The sequence below is a fragment of the Haematobia irritans genome, chromosome 2 (assembly GCF_050003625.1).
Source record: "Haematobia irritans isolate KBUSLIRL chromosome 2, ASM5000362v1, whole genome shotgun sequence".
Classification (NCBI taxonomy): Eukaryota; Metazoa; Arthropoda; class Insecta; order Diptera; family Muscidae; genus Haematobia; species Haematobia irritans.
Window position 1 is genome coordinate 111316954 of NC_134398.1, and position 14273 is coordinate 111331226.

General features: G+C 36.1%; 1 protein-coding gene across 6 annotated transcripts in view; it reads left to right on the forward strand.

Annotated features, from left to right (window-relative positions):
• Nucleotides 1–14273, forward strand: part of dl (REL proto-oncogene, NF-kB subunit dorsal) — a 221109-nt gene that overhangs the window by 125255 nt on the left and 81581 nt on the right. The gene's annotated exons all lie outside the window — the stretch shown is intronic.

Consider the following 14273-nt stretch of genomic DNA (forward strand, 5'->3'; position numbering starts at 1 on the left):
GTATTGTCTAAAATTAGGCATGTTATGCTAAATAAATAAATTGGATTTATTTATTTTCAATTTGATATTTCTTTTTAAATTTGATTTTCATATTTGCGCTTTTCACAAATACTTTTATAATGAAGACTTTCTTGGGTATGAAAGCTCAGCTCAAGCCCTTTCCAATTAACCTAGCCTCTATACCGCACGCGGCTTAGTTTTGGCACAGTTTTAAAAATTTGTTGAAAATTTTATTTTCCAATTTGCACTTTTCACAAATACTTTTCTAATGAAGACTTTCGTGGGTATGAAAGCTGAGTTCAAGCCATTTCCAATGAACCTAGTCTCTATACCGCACGAGGCCAAATTCGAATTTGAAAAATAGTTGTTGGTGGTGGTTTGTGTCTCGACTAAGTTTTTGCTACAAATTTCAAATTCGAATTTTTCTTCACACACATTCAAATGTAGTCGAAGCGTACTGATATATAGCGAGAGCAAGCAAGTTTCCAATTGGAGCATATAATTAGACGTGTTCGCAGGAAGAAATAACATCTTCTTGAGAAAAAATCGTTGCAACCTTTCAACCTGTTCAAAACATTGGAACCCCCAAAACTTGGGCACCATAAAACATGATCGATTTAGCTGCGGAGTCAAAAATATTCAACTTGATTGAAAGGGTTATCTTGGGATTATAGATGTTGCTCAACCAATTAGCGTTAATTGCTGTTTTAGCAGATATAAGTTTCTGATCAAGATGTTTGAAGGTCACAAGAAAACCTAGATACTTATATTCGTTAACAATATCGATGCGTTGCTCACCATAACGCCAACCCATGTTGCCACTGATTATGGCGCCTTTCCTGAAAACCATTATCTTGGACTTGTCAAGGTTTATATCTAAAGCCCACAAGGCACAGTACGAAAAAAGTTCATCAATCATTTGTAACTCCGTTGGAGAATCCGACAGTAGGACAATGTCGTCGGCGCACATTAAGACTTTGATTGAAGTATAAGCAATCGATACACCATGTGACATAATGTCTGGAAGATCGTTGAGATAAATCGAAAACAAGGTAGGGCTTAGAAGACATCCCTGTTTGACACCATAAGCAACATGAAATGGTTCGGATAGATATGACCCATCCCAGACTCGACACGACGTATTCTCGTATAACTTACGCAATATGTTTAGGAACTTGGAGGAAATACCGATCTGGCTGCGTTTGTAGAACAGAAAATCACGCGGAATTTTGTCAAACGCCGCGGAAAAATCAACATAAAAAGCGTAAATTCTTTTATCTGAAAGAAAATGTAAATGAACTATAGATTCTAAGCAGAATAAATACGGTCGAATAACCCTTGCGAACCGTGGTGCAATGGTTAGCATGCCCGCCTTGCATACACAAGGTCGTGGGTTCGATTCCTGCTACGACCGAACACCAAAAAGTTTTTCAGCGGTGGATTATCCCACCTCAGTAATGCTGGTGACATTTCTGAGGGTTTCAAAGCTTCTCTAAGTGGTTTCACTGGAATGTGGAACGCCGTTCGGACTCGGCTATAAAAAGGAGGTTCCTTGTCATTGAGCTTAACATGGAATCGGGCAGCACTCAGTGATAAGAGAGAAGTTCACCACTGTGGTATCACAATGGACTGAATAGTCTAAGTGAGCCTGATACATCGGGCTGCCACATAACCTAACCTAACCCTTGCGAAAGCCAGCTTGGAATTCAGTAAGACGACCGTTCGTATGAAGCCAGCTGTCGATTCTGTTTAGGAGTATACCAGTGACAAATGTATATGTGGTATCCAGTAGGGACAAGCCTCTATAGTTAGACAATGTATTAACGTCGCCTTTTTTAAAGAGCAGAATTAACATGGAAGAAAGAAACGAAGCAGGTATGTCATCAAATATGAAAATCTTAATAAGAAATAACAGTCCCTATGTTGACATTTTTATTTGTTTCAGCCAAACTAAAATTTGTTTTAGTGTAATTGAGCTTAAAAATTAACAGATAATATATGCTATTTCAGAAAACAGTGACTGCTTTTCCATTTTCAGCAGACTTTTCTGCTGTTTCTACCAGGGCTATGGAGTCGAGTCAATTTTGCTCGACTCCGACTCCGACTCCGATTCCAGCATTTCTTATTAGCCTCGACTCCGACACCGGAGTCGACTCCAATTAGTGTATCTAAATCTGATTTTAACAGTATTCCAATTGTAATTTTAAGGTGTAGTGTACCAAATATAGACCGATATAAGTATTCTATTCTGCCATATGTGTTTATATGTCAAAAAGAACTCTAATTTTAATTTCGATACGACTCGACGACATTTTAATTTCAGGCCAATAAATTAAAATACGACACAAGACTATATAGAGACCACATCAAAATATGGCTAAATAACAACATAATATTTTGCTTCCAGAAGTTTAGCATAATTATTAAAAAATGAATGTATATAAAACAGAAAAATACACAAAAATCAAAATGTCGGGCTAATCAGATAGAAAGTTTAGATGTTAAAAAATGTAATGTGCAAGATGTTAAAAACATAAACTGCAAAAAATTAGGACGGGCGGAATTTTAAATAAACACTACCATACAACAGGTGACAGGAATAGCTGGACAGTTATGAATATTGTTTCTATAGAATTAAAATGGTGAAACATCGATTTATAAATGGTCTATCAGTTATGGACATTAGAGGCCATTAATTTAATGTAAAGAATTTCAAGTGGCTTTGATGAATCAAACTTTCTCCCAAAAGACCGGCTCAGATGGCACGTTGGTTTAATTACAGCTTCCAAGGACATCGGGTTTATATGGAGATTTCTCAAGAAATTATTTAGGGCTATCTCAAAATCTGGGTTGACGGGAAATATCCGCATTTATTTATGGATCTCAAATAACTCTAAATTCAAAATTTCTGACAAATCTTATGAGAATTTTAGACTGGGAAAAATTTCTTAAAACAAATTGTAGGATGGGTTTATATGTAGGTGCTATATCTCAAAATTGTGCGGTATAATCCGTCTTCGAACTCAACATTCCTGCCAAAAATTCACAACTTTAAGTTCTACTGCTATATTGCCTTAAAATTGTACCTTTATCAAGAGTATATATACTCTGAGCGGAAAAACTTCATCAATGTGATGATTTTCAACATTAATTTGACGAAATGTTTCGTCGATATTGAGCTTACAACGCATCATCGTAATGAAGAATTTTACATCAAATATATTCATCAATTTAATGAAATAATTTCATCATCTTGAAGAAAAAGTGTCATTTAATTGATGTTTTTTTCCTTTCGATGAAAAACGGTATTCAAATTGATTTCCGATAGTCTCTGTACAATGAATATTCTGCATCATTCCAATGAAAGGTATTCATCGAAAGTACGTTATTTTTTCATTAAAATTACATTACTTCAATGACTACATTGCATTAAACTAATGTATATTTTACATTTAACCAATCCCGAGTAAAAATTGAGAGATCTAATTTGATATGATTAGATATGAGTAGATCCGAAAAATGGTAAGATCTAATCATATCTAATTACTATGGAAATAGATCTGATCAGATCTCAAAATTGGCCCAGATCTAATGTCTTAGATATTATTATATCTATCCCTATATGTAAGTAGATCTGGTGTCAGATCTCCCTATATATGGAATTACATATAATTATATCTAATTCTATATCATCATATCTGGGTGTATCTGCCTAGATCTGAAGCGGCCAATTTTGAGATATGATTATATCTATTTAGATCCACCAATTTTTACACGGGATGAAACACTGACATCGAACTGAACTTTGGTTTCCGCCTTAGAAACTAGTTCTAAATTTTACAATATCAATTATAATTACAAATATTTTAAGTGAATTAGGAAATATTATTTTTATCAAAAAATATTAAAATATTATTCACTACACTTGCGATTATTAATGGATTATAAATTTCATTATTAACTTAGATTTGTGAATGGAAAAAGTATACATATGATATTAATCAAAAATTTACATAAATATAAGACGTTTTCAGCGTTTCATATAATATTAACATAAATATACTTATAGATGAGAAATCTTTTTATTGGCTCTATTGGAATAACATATAAGCAATTATTATTCGCTTAAAATGATTAGTATTTTCGAAAAGTGTTTTGTGTTAGCTGATTTAATATTATAAAAGTACTCTTGATTTAGATAAATTGATTTAGATAACAATTTTCTAAATTGTTATCTCTAATAACAACAACAAAAGTTTTAATATTCTAATTTGTCTTTTTTAAAAAATGTAAGTTGTTGTCTACTTCTGGCATACTTTCTGCTAGAAATATTGACGATTCTTGGGAGTACTCTCCATACGTATTTTCCATTTTTATCATTTCGGACGTATTTTGATGTTAGAAATAAGTAGCCATATAGACACCATGTCAAACGCATCATAAATGATGAGGCTATAAAGGCAGATTTAAATATTAGTTATTTAATGATATGCATAATTGTACTATTTTTTTCATAACAAACCTGCGTTTGGCACATCAATTTTATCAAAAACTTGTCTAATGCCAGCATTTTTAACATATTGTCCTTTCTCAATTAAATTGTACCAATATACTATATAAGTTTGGTTACCCAGTTTAATATTGGTGTGCAGTATTTATGCAGCACTCCGAAGTCCATGTTAATCTAAACGAAATAACAACATATACATGTAGTAGGAATAATAAATTAAGGCGAACGTTTAAATTTAGTTACTTACCAACTGTGCTCCTCGAACTTCTTTATACTGTGGCCAGGCCCTAAATATATCACTATGGTTATCGTGTTCGTCAAATATTTGACGTATTCAGTACGTCAATATCCCATCGTCAGATCTGTCGATGCGGTAGGAATTCAGTTTCTCATTCAGAAAAGGTCTTCTATGACGGGTACTTCACCTAATTCTCCAGGGTGAGAAGTCTCTTCACAGTGCCTCTCGATGCTTACTTCTTGTGGTATATACTTCTTGTTTACTATCTTTTTTTCCAAATCGCTAAACTCGCAGGCCGTTGGAGTTTCTCTTGGAGCCGCAATATATTTCCATAAATATATGAACGTTTGTAAGATGCCTTTTACATGAAATTTTTGTGTGAATGCGCTGTTACATATCGTATCACCATTTTGGAAACTTTTAAAATATTTTTATATATTACTAAAATTTCTCGAACTATATAGCACTCCGTTTAAACTTACAACACTTAAAATATCTCCAACTCGCAAAAGTATTAAAAGCTAGTTTATAAACGTGCGATCACAATAAATGCCACTTCCCAAATGAATTTATTTATTCTTCAACAAATTTCACATGCAGCAGACATAACGGATTTTCTCAAAAGCATTGCTTTTGTGTGTGTGTTTTAGCAATAAAAGCACAAAAAACTTTGCAACGCAACAAGTATGTCGCATTTGAAGAGTTTTGTAGTTTTATTTTCTAGTTTTCCAAATTTTAATTAAATCATCACTTAGGTTAGGTTAAAGTGGCAGCCCGATTAAATTTCAGGCTCACTTAGACTATTCAGTCCATTGTGATACCACATTTAACTAAAAGTACCTATTACATATGGGCACTTCTAGTCTTAACCACTGAACCTTCTCTATTATTTACTTTTGTGGAACCAACCAGATTGCTCCAAAAACATTAACAAACTGCTTAAGTTAACGTTTTCCAGGTCAGCCAGTAATCTAAAGCTATATGCTCCTAAAATTCGCTTACGCCTTACACAAAAAGCAGGACACTCACACAAGAGGTGTTTAATTGATTCCTTTTCCTCCACAGCATGACAGCTTATACAATAGTCATTATACTTCGCACCTATAGTTTTTGCAAATTCGCCTATCAGGCAGCGACCCGTTATAGCAGATATCAGGAGTGCTATCTGACGCCTTGAGAACACTAGCATATCTAGTGTGCGGTTTAAGTTTAAATGGGGCCATATTTGCTTGGTGTCGCTACAACCCTTGCAATTTTCCCATCGAATATTGGCCATCTTAACAGCCTTCTCACGCAGTAAGAGCTTGCGGTGGCCAGAGGCATACCAACAGATTCTAGTTCCCATGGAATATGTAAGGTAGTTCCTAGCCTTGCTAGCTCATCTGCTTCGCAGTTCCCCGGTATGTTCCTATGGCCAGGCACCCATATTATGTGAATATTGTACTGCTCAGCCATCTCGTTGAGAGATTTGCGGCAGTCTATGGCCGTTTTCGAGTTAAGGAACACAGAGTCCAAGGATTTTATTGAAGGTTGACTGTCTGAGTATATATTAATGCCAATATTTGTTGGAACATTACTTCTCAGCCAATTCACCACCTCTCTTATTGCCAATATTTCACCCTGAAAAACACTACAGTGATTAGGTAATCTTTTCGCTATTCGAATTTCAGATCTTTAGAATATACTCCGAACCCCACTTGTCCATTCAATTTGGAGCCATCAGTATAGAAATCTATATATCTTTTATTCCCCGGGGTCTGTGTACACCACGCCTCACTGTTGGGAATTAGAGTTTCAAACTTTTTGTCGAAAAGTGGTTTTGCCAGGGTGTAATCCACTACGTTAGGCACATCTGGCATTACTTTGAGGACCCAACTATGACCGTACATTTTTTCCGACCACAGCGATAGCTCGCGCAACCGCACAGCCGCCCTCTCTTCAGTATTAAGCCTAAAATTCAGCTTCCTGTCCAAAATAACGCCAAGGTATTTTGCACACTCACCAAAGGGAATTTCAGTACCCCCTAAGGAAATGGGCCTAACCGTGGGAGTTTTGCGATCTCTGCAGTACATGACTAGTTCTGTCTTTGCTGGATTTACACCAAGACCATTATCTTTCGCCCATTTCTCAGTCATCCGGAGAGCTCTCTGTATAATATCTCTGATTGTGGATGGGAATTTTCCCCTGACTGCTAGCGCCACATCATCTGCGTATGCCACCACTTTTATCCTTTCTTTTTCTAGGGAAACCAGAAGGTTGTTTATGGCAACATTACAAAGAAGAGGTGATAGAACTCCTCCTTGGGAAGTGCCTCTGTTCACAAACCTTTGTATGTTTGCTTGTCCTAGTGTGGCTGAAATGCGTCTCTTCCTCAGAAGTTCGTCTAACAGCCTAAGTATACCTGGATCAACATTCAGAGTTGTCAGTTCATTTAATATCGTGCCCCTTCGATGTCTAGAAACGCCACGATTGTGTATTCTTTGACAGATAGTGAGATTTCAATAAAGCTGACTAGTTCATGCAATGCGGTCTCAGTCGACCTGCCCTTCGAGTATGCATGCTGTCGTTTCGAGAGAAAAACTTGAATCCACGCTAGTTCTAAGATACATGTCTATCATCCTCTCCAGGGTCTTAAGTAGGAATGAGGATAAGCTGATTGGTCGGAAATCCTTCGCACTCGAGTGAGAGGCTTTTCCTGCTTTAGGTATGAAGACGACTTTTGTTTCCCTCCACTTTTCTGGAATATATGCTAAGTTTACACATCGTTTATATATCACCGTCAACCAGGGGATAATTCTTTCAGCCACTGCCTGTAACTCCGCCGGAGTAATTCCATCAGTTCCGGGGGATTTGAATGGTCCAAAGCTATTTAAAGCCCATTTTATTCTAGATTCCGACACAATTTCCTCGATAGGAAATGATCGCTGAGCCTCTGTTACACCGCTGGAATATGGTTCAACCGTCTGATTTCCAGGGAAGTGTGTATCCAAAAGTACCTCCAACGTCTCCTCACTGGACGTTGTCCAATTTCCCTCCGATGTTTTAATGAAACCTGGAGCGGTGTTAGTGGATGCTAGTACCTTCCGTAGTCTGGAAGCCTCTGACGTATTCTCAATGCTGCTACAGTAATCATCCCAAGAGTTTTGTTGAGACCTTCTCAGTTCTCGTTTATATGCTCTCAGATTCATCTTATAAGTGTCCCAATACTCCGGAGCTCTTGTGGACTTTGCTTTGTTAAAGAGCTTCCTGCAGGATTTCCTCATATTACTTAACTCCGTAGTCCACAATGGCGGCCGATTTTTTCCCCTTGGCTTTCCTCTAGGGCAAGCAGCTTTCAGTGAAGTGTTGAAGGCCTTAGTAATTCGCTCCACTGCGTGTTCGATATCTTGCACAGTACTCATATTTGTCTCCGGCATTTCCGGTATCATCAAATTGAACGATTCCCTATACCTATTCCAATCAGCTTTCCTAACATTTGGCGGAAATATGGTCTTTGAAGTACGAACAGCCAATCTGAAACTGATGTAGCGATGATCTGTGAAGCTATGTTCCCTCAAAACTTGCCACTCAGATATCTTATCATTCAGTTCCGGAGAGGTCAACGTGACGTCCAAAACCTCTTGTCTGTTCCTGGTGACGAAGGTTGGTGCATCTCCCTTATTGCAAACTACCAGGTTAGTACGCAAAATAAACTCTATTAGTGACTCTCCCCTTGCATTAGTATCACTACTTCCCCAAATACTATAATGTGCATTTGCATCGCATCCCATAGTGAGTTTTGTCTTTGTTTTTATTGACTCCTCAACTAAGGTCTTAACGGCACAGGGTGGCATCTCCCTATCATGTCCCATGTAGACCGAAGATACCCAATATTTGCATGTGGATATCTCTAGACTGGCTACGACAGTGTCTGCATTGCTCAATGAAGAAAGCAGAAACAAGTTTAGTTCGTTTCATCACTTAAACAAGTTTATAATAATTAAAATATGTGGAAATAATGTAATTGTTAGAGTTTGTCATATATGGGGCGGAAAAATATAAATGAATAACATGTGATGAAAATTTTCTTCAACTTGATTACTGATTTTATTAAATGAATGAAAGATTTTCATCAAAATGATGACCAAAATTGATGTAAGTTTCTTCATTTCTTCATTCTTCATCAAATTGAATACCGATTTCATAAAAACAATGCATCAATTTGATGAAGATTTTTTGATGATTTTGTTTCATTAATTTGATGATGTACTTTTCTTTCAGTGTACTAAAAAATTTCTTTGGGTGCAGATTTAAAGCCAGAGAGGTCCCTAAAAAAACGTTTTTATTTAAAGAAATCTAAATGGAATAATATTTAGACTTAAACATTTCAAAGTTTCAATTTTGCTTATTTTTCACTTAAAAAATATGTCTCTCAATCAGAACACAATTTGTCCTCATTTGATTCTCTCACTGTGTCACATTGATATCTTCGTTATATATCTCCTTTTTTCTATTATATCTTTATTATTTTTCTATTTTTATTTTAGCTTGCTATCAATGCCGATTGGTTTAATGTCCAAATTGTTTGTACTACATATTATTACAAAATTTACTCGGGCTTATTGGACAAGAAGCTCGAATAAATATTGTAATAATTTATCTCTTTTCTCAATTATCTCTTGCACTATCTAACATTTGTAAACATATTTATATTTATACAAAACTTCTAAATTAATATATGTTTAAATCCAGAGACATCATATTCAAGGAAATGTGATGTCCCAAATATAATATGTTGTAACATATTAGCATATATGTCCTAAACATACATACTAGATTATGAATATTATATTATATATTATATATGTGCAAAACATATAATTTTTACACCAAAACAGTCTGTTTTGTCCGATCGGTCAAAATTCAAGTTCAAAATTCAGTGTATATTGAGCTTAACGGCTTAGTTTCTGACGAATATTACACCAACACTCAAAAAAAGTTTACTTGGATCCAAACATTTTGACCTTCTCTTAAGGATTTTGGTATTGATTCCGAGCCAAAGATGCAGCATTTTGAGCGACCTATCTGGCCTTAAATCTAGGATCAATAAAATTAAAATTAGGAAATGAAAATTCTCATTTATCGAATTTTCCTTTTCGCGGTATATTAATAAATATATTCACGTACAACCAAATGCCAGTTTATAGCGGATACCTCAAAGTAAAAATGTTTTTCTTATTCCAAACAAAAACTTTAAGCCAAAGATGCTAAATCCTCAAAATAAGTCTTAGCCTATATTTGAAGATTTTTTATCTTAAATCTAAAGATTCAATATTTCAGTTAATTTAAGGACGATTTCTTTAAATCAAAAATGTGTTTCTTTATTTTAAGGAAAATTTTCCTTAGTTCAAAGCAGGGCTGTGGAGTCGAGTCAATTTTGCTCGACTCCGACTCCAGCATTTCTTATTTGTCTCGACTCCGACTCCGGAGTCGACTCCGGGTGGTGTACTTAAATATCATTTTAACAGTATTCCAATTGTAATTTTAATAAACCGCTATAAGTGTTCTATTTTGACGTATGTGTTTATATGTCATAAAAACCCCTAATTTTTATACGACTCGAAATTTAAGCATTTAATCTCAGCATTTTAAGGACGTAAAGAACATTTTAATGTCAGGCCAATAAATTAAAATACGATACAAGACTATGTAGAGACAACATTAAATTATGGGTAGATAACAACAATCTCCAGAATATGTATTTATAAAAACAAAAAATTTCAAAAAATAATTAGGCTTCCAGAAGTAAAATCCTGGTATTAATCTATATAGGTATTTTACAAAAATAAATCTATATAAAAAGAATAATACACAAAAATCAAAATTTTGGGCTAATCAGATGGAATGTTTAGATGTTAAAAAATGTAATGTGTCGGATATAGAAAACAAACATAAACTGCCAAAAATTAGGACGGGCGGAATTTTAAATAACCACTACCATACAACAGACGACAGGAATAGCTGTACTGAAAAAAGTGAACTCTTTATTTCACTAAAGCCACTTAGTTCATTTGTTTTGTTTTGTTATTGTTGGTTTTGTTCTTTAAGCATTGTTGTTGTTTTTTATTTCAGCTTAAAACCATACATTGACTAAACTACAAGAGTAGCTTAGTTTAGTTCATGGATTTATTATGTTTGGAGAAAGTTTCCTTTACTCTAATAATTTTTTGCGTACATTAGTTAAATGAACTAAAAAAATGGGAACACATTATACACAAATAAAGTATAAAGATTTCCTAAATTCGTACTTCTCACAAAATAGTTCATTATTTCTTTAAATTTGTAACTTTTACTACAAATGGGTCCATCATGAACTTCGTATGTCACTAAAGACATTCTTGCAATTTTGAACTCCATTTTTTTCTTTCAAAGTACAAAATTTTGAACAAAAATTAATTATGTCTAATAAATTTCCTTGAATTTGTCGAAAAATATTTACTTATTTTTGTGATATCGGCGTGATGCCAGCGTTTGTAATACTGTTTAGTTAAAATTTTCTAAAAATATTCAAAATTTTCTAAAATTAACCAAAAGTTATCTTCCTGGTTCACGTGTTAACGTCGTTTAATCGGGCTCAAATTTTGGCTATCCCAATATCTGGAAAGGGAATTCGTTTTGTGGGGTTGAGGCGAATGCTCCTAGTGGCACCAGGTCGCGTTTTCGAAGCTAAGGGCTGGCGTAACTCGGTTTGACTCAGAGTTACAACAATTTTGTTCATAACATAAATTTGTAAGGACAAAATAAGCTGTCGTGTGTGATATCGTGCGTGTTTTTATTATTTACCGTTCTCGAGTTATGGCTCAATACGTCAACTTTTTGGCGAAAACATTCGTTTTTTTTTCAAATTTTGAGCGACGAGCAGCCCGTGTTAACGTCGTTTAATCGGGCTCAAATTTTGGCTATCCCAATATCTGGAAAGGGGAAAGTTGCAGTCACTCTAGTACATATATGGTCAAAAATCGATATTTTAATATGTTAGGTTAGGTTACACTTAGACTATTCAGTCCATTGTGATCCCACATTAACTAAAAGTACCTATTACATATGGGCACTTCTAGTTTTAACCGTTGAACCTTCTCGATTATTTTCTTCTGTTGAACCAACCAGATTGTTCCAAAAACATTAGCAGACTGCTTAAGTTAACGTTTTCCAGGTCCGCCAGTAATCTGAAGCCATATGCCCCTAAAATTTGCTTACGCCTTACACAAAATGTGTTTTATTGATTACTTTTCCTCCGCATCATGGCAGCTCACAAAATAGTCATTATACTTCGCACTGATAGTTTTTGCAAAATCGCCTATCAGGCAGCTACCCGTTATAGCACATATCAGGAGTGATATCTGGCGTCTCGAGAACACTAGCATATCTAGTGTGCGGTTTAAGTTTAAATGGGGCCATATTTGCTTGGTGTCGTTACAACCCTTACAATTCTCCCATCGAACATTTGCCATCATGACAGCCTTCTCACGCAGTAAGAGCTTGCAGGTAGCCAGAGGCATACCAACAGATTCTAGTTCCCCTGCAATATGTAATGTAGTTCCTAGCCTTGCTAGCTCATCTGCTTCGCAGTTCCCCGGTATGTTCCTATGGCCAGGCACCCATATTAGGTGAATATTGTACTGCTCAGCCATCTCATTGAGAGATTTGCGGCAGTCGATGGCCGTTTTCGAGTTGAGGAACACAGAGGCCAAGGATTTTATTGCAGGCTGACTGTCTGAGTATATATTAATGCCAATATTGGTTGGAGCATTACTTCTCAGCCAACTCACCACTTCTCTTATTGCTAATATTTCAGCCTGGAAAACACTACAGTGATCAGGTAATCTTTTCGCTATTCGAAGTTTCAGATCTTTATAATATACTCCGAAACCCACTTGGCCATCCAATTTGAAGCCATCAGTGTAGAAATCTATATATCTTTTATTCGCCGGGGTCCGTGTACACCACGCCTCACTGTTGGGAATTAGAGTCTCAAACTTTTTGTCGAAAAGTGGACTCGCCAAAGCGTAATCCACTACGCTAAGCACATCTGGCATTATTTTGAGGACCGAACTGTAACCGTAACTTTTTTCCGACCACAGCGATAGCTCGCGCAACCGCACAGCCGTTGTTGCAGCTGACTGTTTGGCCAAAATGTCTAAAGGCAATAGATGCAGTATGACATTAAGGGAGTTTGTTCCTGTCTTGCTGAATGCACCTGAGATACACAAGCACGCCATACGCTGAACTTTGTCTAAACTTGTCGTCTGGTGAAGTGCCGGCCACCAGACTACAACACCATATAGCATTATAGGTCTAACCACTGCCGTGTATAGCCAATGTACAATTTTTGGTTTTAGTCCCCACTTTTTCCCTATTGCCTCGCACGAGTATAAAGCTACCGTTGCTTTCTTCGCCCTTTCTTCAATATTGAGCTTAAAGTTCAGCTTCCTGTCCAAAATAACGCCAAGGTATTTTGCACACTCCCTAAAGGGAATTTCAATACCCCCTAAGGAAATGGGCTAACCGTGGGAGTTTTGCGATCTTTGCAGTACATGACTAGTTCTGTCTTTGCAGGATTTACCCCAAGACCATTATCGTTCGCTCATTTCTCAGTCATCCGGAGGGCTCTCTGGATAATATCTCTAACTGTTGATGGGAATTTTCCCTTGACTGCTAGCGCCACATCATCTGCGTATGCCACCACTTGTATCCTTTCTTTTTCTAGGGAAACCAGAAGGTCGTTTATAGCAACATTCCAAAGAAGAGGTGATAGAACTCCTCCTTGAGGAGTGCCTCTGTTCACATACCTTTGTATGTTTGCTTGTCCTAGTGTGGCTGAAATGCGTCTCTTCCTTAGAAGTTCGTCTAACAGCCTAAGTATACCTGGATCAACATTCAGAGTTGTCAGTCCATTTAATATCGAGCTCGGATGGACGTTATTGAACGCCCCTTCGATGTCTAGAAATGCCAGGATTGTGTATTCTTTGACAGATAGTGAGCTTTCAATAAAGCTGACTAGTTCATGTAATGCGGTCTCAGTAGACCTGCCCTTCGAGTATGCATGTTGTCGTTTCGAGAGCAAACTTGAATCGACGCTAGTTCTAAGATAAATATCTATCATCCTCTCCAGAGTCTTAAGTAGGAATGATGATAAGCTGATTGGTCGGAAATCCTTCGCATTCGAGTGAGAGACTTTTCCCGCTTTAGGAAACGACTTTTGATTCCCTCCACTTTCGTGGAATATGTGCTAAGTTGATACATCCTATATACAGTTTGTCAAGAAAGTGTTTTGACAATGGGATAAAAATTATGTTTTGTTCCAAAATTAAATATAATGAAATTTTAAAAAAATATTTTATTATGTATTTTGCAAAGTATACATACGTACATAGAATTAAACATTTAATAAAATATTTAATATTTCAATTATTTCAGCCACCGCTTGTAACTCCGCCGGAGTAATTCCATCAGGTCCGGGGGGATTTGAATGATCCAAAGCTATTT